Below are 8964 nucleotides of genomic sequence, written 5' to 3' on the forward strand. Positions count from 1 at the left end.
GAATCTGGACTACCTATTGTCAATTTGAATGCATGTCATTGTGCAGTCATGAACTTAGGGCTCCAATTTTTTTTTTTTTATATTCAGTAGTTTTGGAAGGATTGAAAAATAAAATTAAGGATTTTCTTTCTCCATATGACTACAAGTGATCCATCTAAACAGAAGAGAAGTCAAGAAAATGACAAAAAGACAAAAGACGACAATATTACTCAAGGTTAGTGTGATTTTTCCAAAATCAATTATTTTCCTTAAGTGTTTTATGTTTTCATATGGTAACTCAAAGAGAAAAATGGAGATAAATCCAACTTACGTATCGGGTATAAATAAATAAAGGTTACATGTTTTATCACATGTTACTTTCTGAAAATATTTAGTGACTACATTATTTCTTCAAAGATTTTTCTGTCATAATTTGTAGTTTTCAAAAGTTTTTCTCCACAATGATTAAATTAATTTCACATTTAGAGTGATTTTCTTTGAAATCATCACATCACTTTTCTTTTATTATATTTTCAACTATGAAGAAATTAAGAGTGTGTTTAATTATTATTTCTTTGGCTATTTTGGGATTCAGATTTGATTTCTTTTAATGTGTCCGCTTTTATTTAAAAAAAATGGTTATAAATAATTCTTGGCTTGGAAATATGTTCATGATCAAATAAACAGGGCCATCAAAACAAAGAAAGCAATTTAGGGTTGGAGATGATGGTAAAATATTATTTGATGAAGAAGAGCTCAAAATGATCCTAGATTTTAAGAGAGGTGAGGACTATATTGAGGTTCTTTGTGGCGCTACAAACAAAAAATATGGAGATTATGTTGGGAGGCTAAAAATTATATTGAGGTTCTTTGTGGCGCTACAAACAAAAAATATGGACTATATTGAGCTCAATTATTTTTTTATTTTGCGATACTATAATTGATCTCTAATGTTTCAAGCAAGTATTTTGTTTTGTTTTGTTATAATTGTACAATAAAAAAAATAATGGAATAGGAACTGCAGAATCTGTTGATCTTTTTTAGAGCCTTATTTTTGTTATTTAAAATAGATGAAATAATAGTTTTATTTTGTAATTTGGAAAAAACAAATAAATAGCAGATATATAGATTTAATTTTATTAAAAAAAATATCTGTGAGACAGAATCACTATTTCTTTTCATTTTATTTTATTAGCAATATAAATTATTATTATAAATATAATTTCGATCCTATGCATTATTTGTTGGTGGAAACGAGGGAGAACACTGAAGTTGGTGGAAACATGTTTGTTTGTAATAATCAGTGAATGTCACTCTAGAAGCCTTTGAGAAACATGCTTTAAGGGATGGGAGTGGAAGGTGGAAGAGAAACATCTGGGTTCATTGTGAAGACGAAGACAAAATTCCACTCTGGAAGACACCTCTGATAAAGTATTACACACACCAGGCAAATGTGGCTAACCGGAAAGACTCTGCAATGAGGTAACAAAACTTTCACAGGGATGAGTTCCTGCGTTGCACGAGATGCGGGAAGGAGCACAGGTTCCATCTCAAGAGTAGACCAGACATTAAGAAGTACCATGATGCTTTAAACAACAAATGTTGGACTTGTTCTCTTTGGCCTTATCAAAAGTAAGTTGCTCAATCCCAACTCAAGCTATATGATATTCAAGTTCATGCATGATTAGTATTTTCTTGTGAACGTAGTTGGTACTTAGTCTTGCAAAACACATTATATGCTGGAAAAAGATACTGGGGACTCACGATGTGTCAATAAGAGCTAGAGAGACAAAAAGGATGAGTGATAATTGATATTTTACTAAAAATCACAAATACCTTCAACTAGAGACAATCCAGCTTTAGTTAGCTAGGATAATTGATTATTGCAACAACGTTCTTTTTCCAAGTAATTAACAACATCAACATACCTATAACTTAGAGTCAAGACCATTTGTTATGAACATCTTTATGTTGGATGGTCATCCATGCACTCAGAGATGGACAGATAAATGACTGAGGTGATTAATGGTATCATATGAAAGAATGATAAAGAGAAATCAAGGTGTATGTACAATTTGATATTCTTGAACCATATTATGATTTCATATTCTTGAACATTCAACAGTAGCATTGACAGCAAAGAGAATTGTATTCAACAAATATAATTTGACCATATATCAAACTACAAAAGTGAAAAAAAAATCCAATTGATTTATAACGCCATAGTGGGTACGAGCTATCATTAGCATATAAATTATTAAAGAGCATCACAAAAATATTGAATGGGATATAAATATTTTGTGTTATGTATTAAAACATGTTTATAATATCTTAAAAAACATTCTACTGTATAAAATGTACATAGTTGGTGTAAAATATTTTTCCGCATACATCTCTAATAATAAGATTTTGTCATTTTCTTGTAACAAATCTATTCATTTATAAAAATAAATTCTATCTATTTTGTATGAAAACGCTCATATAAGAGACACTTATTTTAAAATAGGAGTGCAGATGAATATTTCAAAGAGATGGAAATTTTCTTGATTAGGGATCAAATTGAGAAGTCTCAAGAGGCCACCATGGCAAGGTTTTTGCATGGTCTCAGTAGGAAGATCCAAGACATTGTAGAGTTGCACCACTATGCCTCTTTGGAGGATCTCATTCATCAAGCTATCAAGGTGGAACAACAAGTAAAGAGGAAACAAATATACAAGAAGGATAGAGGATCTTCATTTAAATCTCATGAAAAGGTGCTTCCCTTGGTAAAAATAATTCTAACCCTACTCCCACTTCTTCAAAAGCGAGTTCCATTAAATGTTTTAAGTGTTTGGGAAAGGGTCATATTGTTTCCGAATGTCCTAACAAAAGGACAATGGTTGTGTTGGGTATGTGGTTATTACTAGTGCATCTTTTTTCGGCTCTTCTAGTTCTTCTACTGAGTGTGAAAGTCAATGTGATGTACAACCCTTGAAAGGTGATCTTTTGACGGTTAGGAGGTTACTGGGAAGTGTGTGTAAGGATTGAGATGAAACACAAAGGGAGAACATTTTTCATACTAGGTGCATGGTCATGGGGAAAATATGCTCTTTGATTATTGATGGGGGAAATTGCACTTATGTAGCTAGCCAAAGATTCATAGAAAAGCTTGCTTTGAAAACTTCCCCTCACCCTAGGCCCTACAAACTACAATGGTTGAGTGAGAATGGGGAGCTAGTTGTAGATATACGAGTTTTGATATGCTTTTCCATTGGAAAATATGCTGATGAGATACTGTTTGATGTGATCCCTATGGAGCCTAGCAATCTCTTACGTGGAAGGCGTTTTCAGTATGATAACACTACTAGTAAACAGCCTTTTTACATCGGTTATGTGACCCATTCTACATCGGTTATGACGCGTCATCGTAACAGACAATGTTGAAAGTCTCGCGTCGTTCAACATTGATTATCTGACCGATGTAGAATAGTGAACATTTACATCGGTTATTAGCAAAAACCAATGTAGAAAGTAAGACATTCTACATCGATTATTAGCGATGAACCGATGTAGAATGTCGATTTTTGTTAACCATTCTACATCGATTGTGTCTATAACCGATGTAAAATGTTTTCCTTTCTACATCACATGTTGTCAAACCCGTAGTAGTATACTATACCATTCTACATCGGTTATTCTGAAAACCGATGTAGAATGACGATTCTTCTACATCGGTTGTTCTGATAATAGATGTAGAATGGTGGTTCTTCTACATCATGTCTTTGTGTAGTATTTTCGATGAAATTTAATTTAATGATCAAACCATTATAATATATATATATATATATAACTTGTAACTGAAACCAAAGGTAAAAATGTTATATAGGGCAGTACTTTAGATGCCCATCACAAAAATATCAACAAAATATGAAAGAGATATAAAGAAGGAAAAATGAGAGGATGCAACCATACAGCTGCAGTGTGTACTAGCAAGCAAATCACATGCAATGGCTTGAAGAGGAGTAAAATTTTCAACATATCAAAGAAAAAATTGGTGTCCAACATATCACAGAAAGTCCATTTTTGCAAAATATAGTCATACCTCTTATTCATAACCTCTTAAAATTGTGAGAGAGGAAAAATGGCAGACAAAGTGCAGCTGATGTGGTATTGCGACCACAAATTGTGGTTGCAGACCACAATTCAACACTCCCTTGCTAAAATAGAATCAGATTTCTTCTTAGCTGTTGTTTCATCCAATCCCACACTCACAGGTGAGACACCAATAGCTCCAGCTATTGCTTCAGGAACAGGAGGAACCTGACATGGAGCTTCACTCCTTGGTGCCATATGATAGGCTGATGGAGCTTCTACCCCTATCACTGTAACCCTAGAACTGAAGCCTTCTCTTCCTTCCATGCACATATATCAAACTACTCACTCCTAAGTCCACACAATAAAACCAACATCTACAAGCCAGAGATCAACAAACAATGTACTCAGAAAGCAAAATGATTCATTAGAAAACATGCCATAACAAAAATTTGAGTATTTTAGCAAAACCAAAAATTTGAATCTTCTTAAACATGCAAGGAAACCAAAATGAAAACTCATCAAAGGATTCCCAGATACTAGGAAGAAAGAAAACAAAGACACAAACTTTGGATTTTTTAAGTTGTTTAGCTGAATTAGCTGATCCATTTAAAACTTTTAACTTTGCACTAAATTGCAAAAATCACTAATCACAACACTCTAGGGTTTGAGTAGAAAATCATACGAGGAAGAAATGCAATTATCTTCTAACAAAGTTAATTTTTCTCCCTTTTGTTTCCATCTCTGAAAAATGGGTACTTGCTCAGTTATCAAGTTTTCAACTTTCTAGTACTGAAACCAGAAATTTGATTCTTAACAAAAAGGACTAAAAAAAAGACAATCAAATAAATACAAAAATAGAAAAATGTTTTTCCATATTATTACAACCTCAAAACATACTTTGGTAAGAAAATTTTGAAAAATGCTTAAAATAGAAAATTCAAACTCTCATAAATTTTGTTAAAAAGTCACTCATTTAATTCAAATATTTCTTGACCCTGAACTTTGAACAAAGCAAAAGCAACCAAAAATACCAAAGGCTTTTCTAAAGGAGCAAAAAAAAAACACCCTTGTGCATAATAATTGAAATACTTAATGTTTTTAATTGATTTTTATCTTAATTTTCAACAATAGTGTTCGTTATTAATTTTTAAATGAACTTCTTAAAAGAAAACAAAATGATAAACGATTTTTTAAAACCCTCGTTATCTCAAATCAAATAATAAAAATCATAATTGTATAAAAAAAGAGCAATTCAAGGGCCATAAAATAGGTGAATATGTATTAAATTGCTAAACCCAGTAAAAATAGTAAATCTAATTCGAAAACTGATAATTAATATATTGTGTTTAATAATAAATTATCATATATTTAAAAATAGTTTAATTTTATAATAATTATTTGAAAATTATATACAAAATAATTCCCATTTATTTAATGGTAGCTGTGAAAATTGAGTTCTGTCTAAGTTAGTATTTAAATGAATGATTCAAACCCATGAACATTGCAACCAACACTGTATCCTGAGAAACAAACAATATATGTTTATTATGTAATTCCTGTAAGGTATTGCAACAATGTGATTGCTCCTGCATGTTCACCTGCATTTCCAAGTATTGGTAGCAAGATTCTGCTGACAAAGGTCACAGTCAAATTAAACCCCAAGATTCTGCTGACAAAGGTCATTGGTTCCAAACGAAAAGAACTCTGCTTCCTTTGCAATCTAGATTAACCGAATATCAAATTAAAAAGAATAAATAACAAGAGCGAAATGAGAAAAGAAGACTGTTTTTCTTTGTGATATTCTTAAATATTTTGTTAGAGTTTAAGAGTGAATCTTCAAGACATTAGGATACAAATGCTACCTCATCTGCAACTAGTGCATCCCTTGGAACTTCAATCATAGTTCGAACCTTATAGCTTAAAGAAGAACCCATCTCAGACAACACTTTATCAGCAACATTCCTTATTAAATTCACTTGATGCCTTAATTCCTGCCAATTAAAAATTCGGGGGCTTATATCATGTAATCCTAACATCAAAATGGCTTCATTAAGATCAAAACCTAAAATAGTGATTGACATCGTAATTCAAGAGACATATAGTTAAGGAAAAGTGCACAATCTAAAACAATTTTCACACATTATATATAAAAGATGAACTGTTTCTTCTTGAAGGCAAGAGAGTATGATTAAAGTTGGAAATAAATAAGCAGAAAATCACTTGCTCTTTTAACTGCACAAACTAATCTCAGGGGCAATTGGAAAACTAATTAGTTATAAAATATATATATTCTCATTTTTCTAGTGACCCTTCTAAAGCAACTTTCAATAAAAGACACCATATGATATGTTGAAGTACCTACCCAAAAGGTCTGATGGAGAATAAAATGGGTGGTGATGGCTGCTAACTATCGAAGAAAAAGAGAGAAAAATAGTTTAGGAAAAAAAGAAAGAAATAAACCAGAGTATGTCAAAGCATAGAAGGTCATTGGAGTGTTTGCACAGAGGAATAAATAAACCAAAGTACTGATTTTTATTTGTTACAGAAATTATTTATTTCAACTTTGTTATTAATATCCATAGGTACTTAATAATTTGAAAATAATTAAAAATTAATAACATATAATCTTAACATCAAATAATATATTTCATTTAATAATTTTTAAAATTAAAATAATATTGCAAGCAGTATATCAACTTATCAAGTTTATAATTTATTATATTTTTGTAATAAATTAATTACATAAATAATTATCACATGAAGAATAAATATAATAAAGTTTACCATTATGTATTCATTCACCAAAAAGTTGTAAGGGAAATAATAAAAAAAGGGTATAAATACTTTGGAAATGTTCCTCATGTTGACCCTCATCTCGTTCCTCACCCAGCTAGTATTTATTCTAAGCAGCGTACACAATAAAACTTTTATATAACTAAAATTTATAAGAAATAAGTAGTTTTGAATATATAAATTATATTATAATAAACTTTATAGCAATAAGTATTTATATATATCTATATAAAAATTATATTTTAAATTTATAATAAATAATTTATATTTTAATATAAATTTATTTTTAACTATTTAATAATTTCTTTTAAAATAAATATTATATATTGGAAGTGAAACATAGTCGGGAAGTGTCCTCTCTAGAAAAATATGTACATTATGCCAACAAGGGACTCTGGTTGGTCTTTGGAAGGTAGCTACCAATTAAAAGTTAAGAATAAAATAAACCTATGCATTGTAAGGTTTTAAAAAAGTATAAAATTGAATAATTTTTTTTTTTTTTTAGAAAAACTGTGTAGCCAAACATATGAAATGACCAGACAAATTTTATAATACTACTACTGGCTACTGATAAGATACCATGTCACAGAGCAAAACCTGCAAATTGACTAACAGAACAAACTGTTGGAAATCAGGACAAACACACTTATCTGTACTATACCAATGATTTGCTTTTTCTCTGTCAGTTTATTCACAATAGGCTAAAATAATTATTGAATCTTTTATTTTTCAAAATATAATTCAAGTGTATTATTGTATTTTATCATTTAACTAAAAAAGTAAAAAAATTCCCACATATTTTATCCTTTTTCTCCTATGTTGATGATGAAGAGTTAGCTATTTCTCTGAATCTCCTGGAAAATTGAAACTGAGAAAATTCCCAAAAGTTCAAACCTTTCCCAACATGCCACAAATTAACAAGAAAACTAGTAGTCTTTTGATTTCACCTGTATAATTACTTTTGATTTCCAAAAAACCTTCATGAATTTCTTAAAGTTTTAGTCTTTTAGACCAACTATAAAATTAATCATCAATTTCAGATTTAAAATTCTTTGTCAACATAGAAAAAGAAAACCAGAAAGCACTCACCTTCGGAAGGATCAGTGGTGGTGTTTGCAGATTGAGCTTGTGCAACGTTAACCAAGCAGCTGAAGACACTCAACGCAGAAACAAGTGCAAAAGCCAAAACATGTGACAATATGCACCGTGACATGGTATGAACTTGATCCACCCTCACAGAATAATAACCTTGGTATTTGGTAAGCAATAACCGCAAAGTTATAGAGACAAAATAATAGATATGAACTTGACCAACCCTTGGAGGATAATAATCTTAGTATTTGATAATAAGGAATCAACTTACAGAGAAAAATATATAGGACGTTTACTTTAAGACTTTTGCACAAAATAGAGGCAAAGATGGCATCTCTGACCAGTGACCACCAACTTATAGAGCTTTGTCAAAACTTACGAGTTCAATGATGGCACCGCAAACTTATGTGAATTGTCCTCCATCATTTTCAAGGGATTGGGACTGAGGAAAGAACGGACAGAATGTAGAGCAAAGTTTAGTGCACAAAAGCTAATGCAAAAAATATATATATATAGGATTGAGCTGCAACCAGCAGGGGATGAAAGCCACTAAATAATTTGTTTTAACTTTGTAAGCTAGAAAACAAACATTAGTAGTAAGAACATTACCTCAACATTCTTCAACTCAAACTCTAGACTATGAGTTAGACATTTGTTTCGAAATGTGTCAGAAGGCCCACTTGTCCTGTATAATCTTTTAACCAAAAAGGATGTATTCAAGAAGAGATTCCACTAGTGTACTTCAATTACAATTAAATGTACTGGAACAAAACTAAGCAGCATTATTAAATACAAACAAATATTCTTCTAAGCATAAAGCAAAATTACCCCCACCGCCAAGTGCAAGTAGGTCATTCAAACACATGTAGTAGTACCGATTGACACCTGCACAAAAATATATACAATTAGAACACCACAAGTTCAAATAAACTCAAAAAGGAAAAAAGAAACTTCTCGTTCATATAATAAAAGTTGAGAGCTTGTACAAAAACAAATTCAAATGAAATTTACAAAATCAAATTCTTT

General features: G+C 31.0%; 1 long non-coding RNA gene across 1 annotated transcript; it reads right to left on the minus strand.

Moving 5' to 3' along the window:
* Window positions 1-4020: 4020 nt before the first annotated feature.
* LOC102666042 (uncharacterized) lies at window positions 4021-8643 on the minus strand. The gene is made up of 6 exons (XR_005891859.1): window positions 8548-8643; window positions 8210-8380; window positions 7936-8094; window positions 5916-6044; window positions 5652-5773; window positions 4021-4427 (listed from the first exon to the last, which is right to left on the minus strand). It is a non-coding gene; the product is annotated as an uncharacterized lncRNA (long non-coding RNA).
* Window positions 8644-8964: the final 321 nt, after the last annotated feature.

Source organism: Glycine max, chromosome 6, assembly GCF_000004515.6.
Source record: "Glycine max cultivar Williams 82 chromosome 6, Glycine_max_v4.0, whole genome shotgun sequence".
NCBI classification, from domain to species: domain Eukaryota; kingdom Viridiplantae; phylum Streptophyta; class Magnoliopsida; order Fabales; family Fabaceae; genus Glycine; species Glycine max.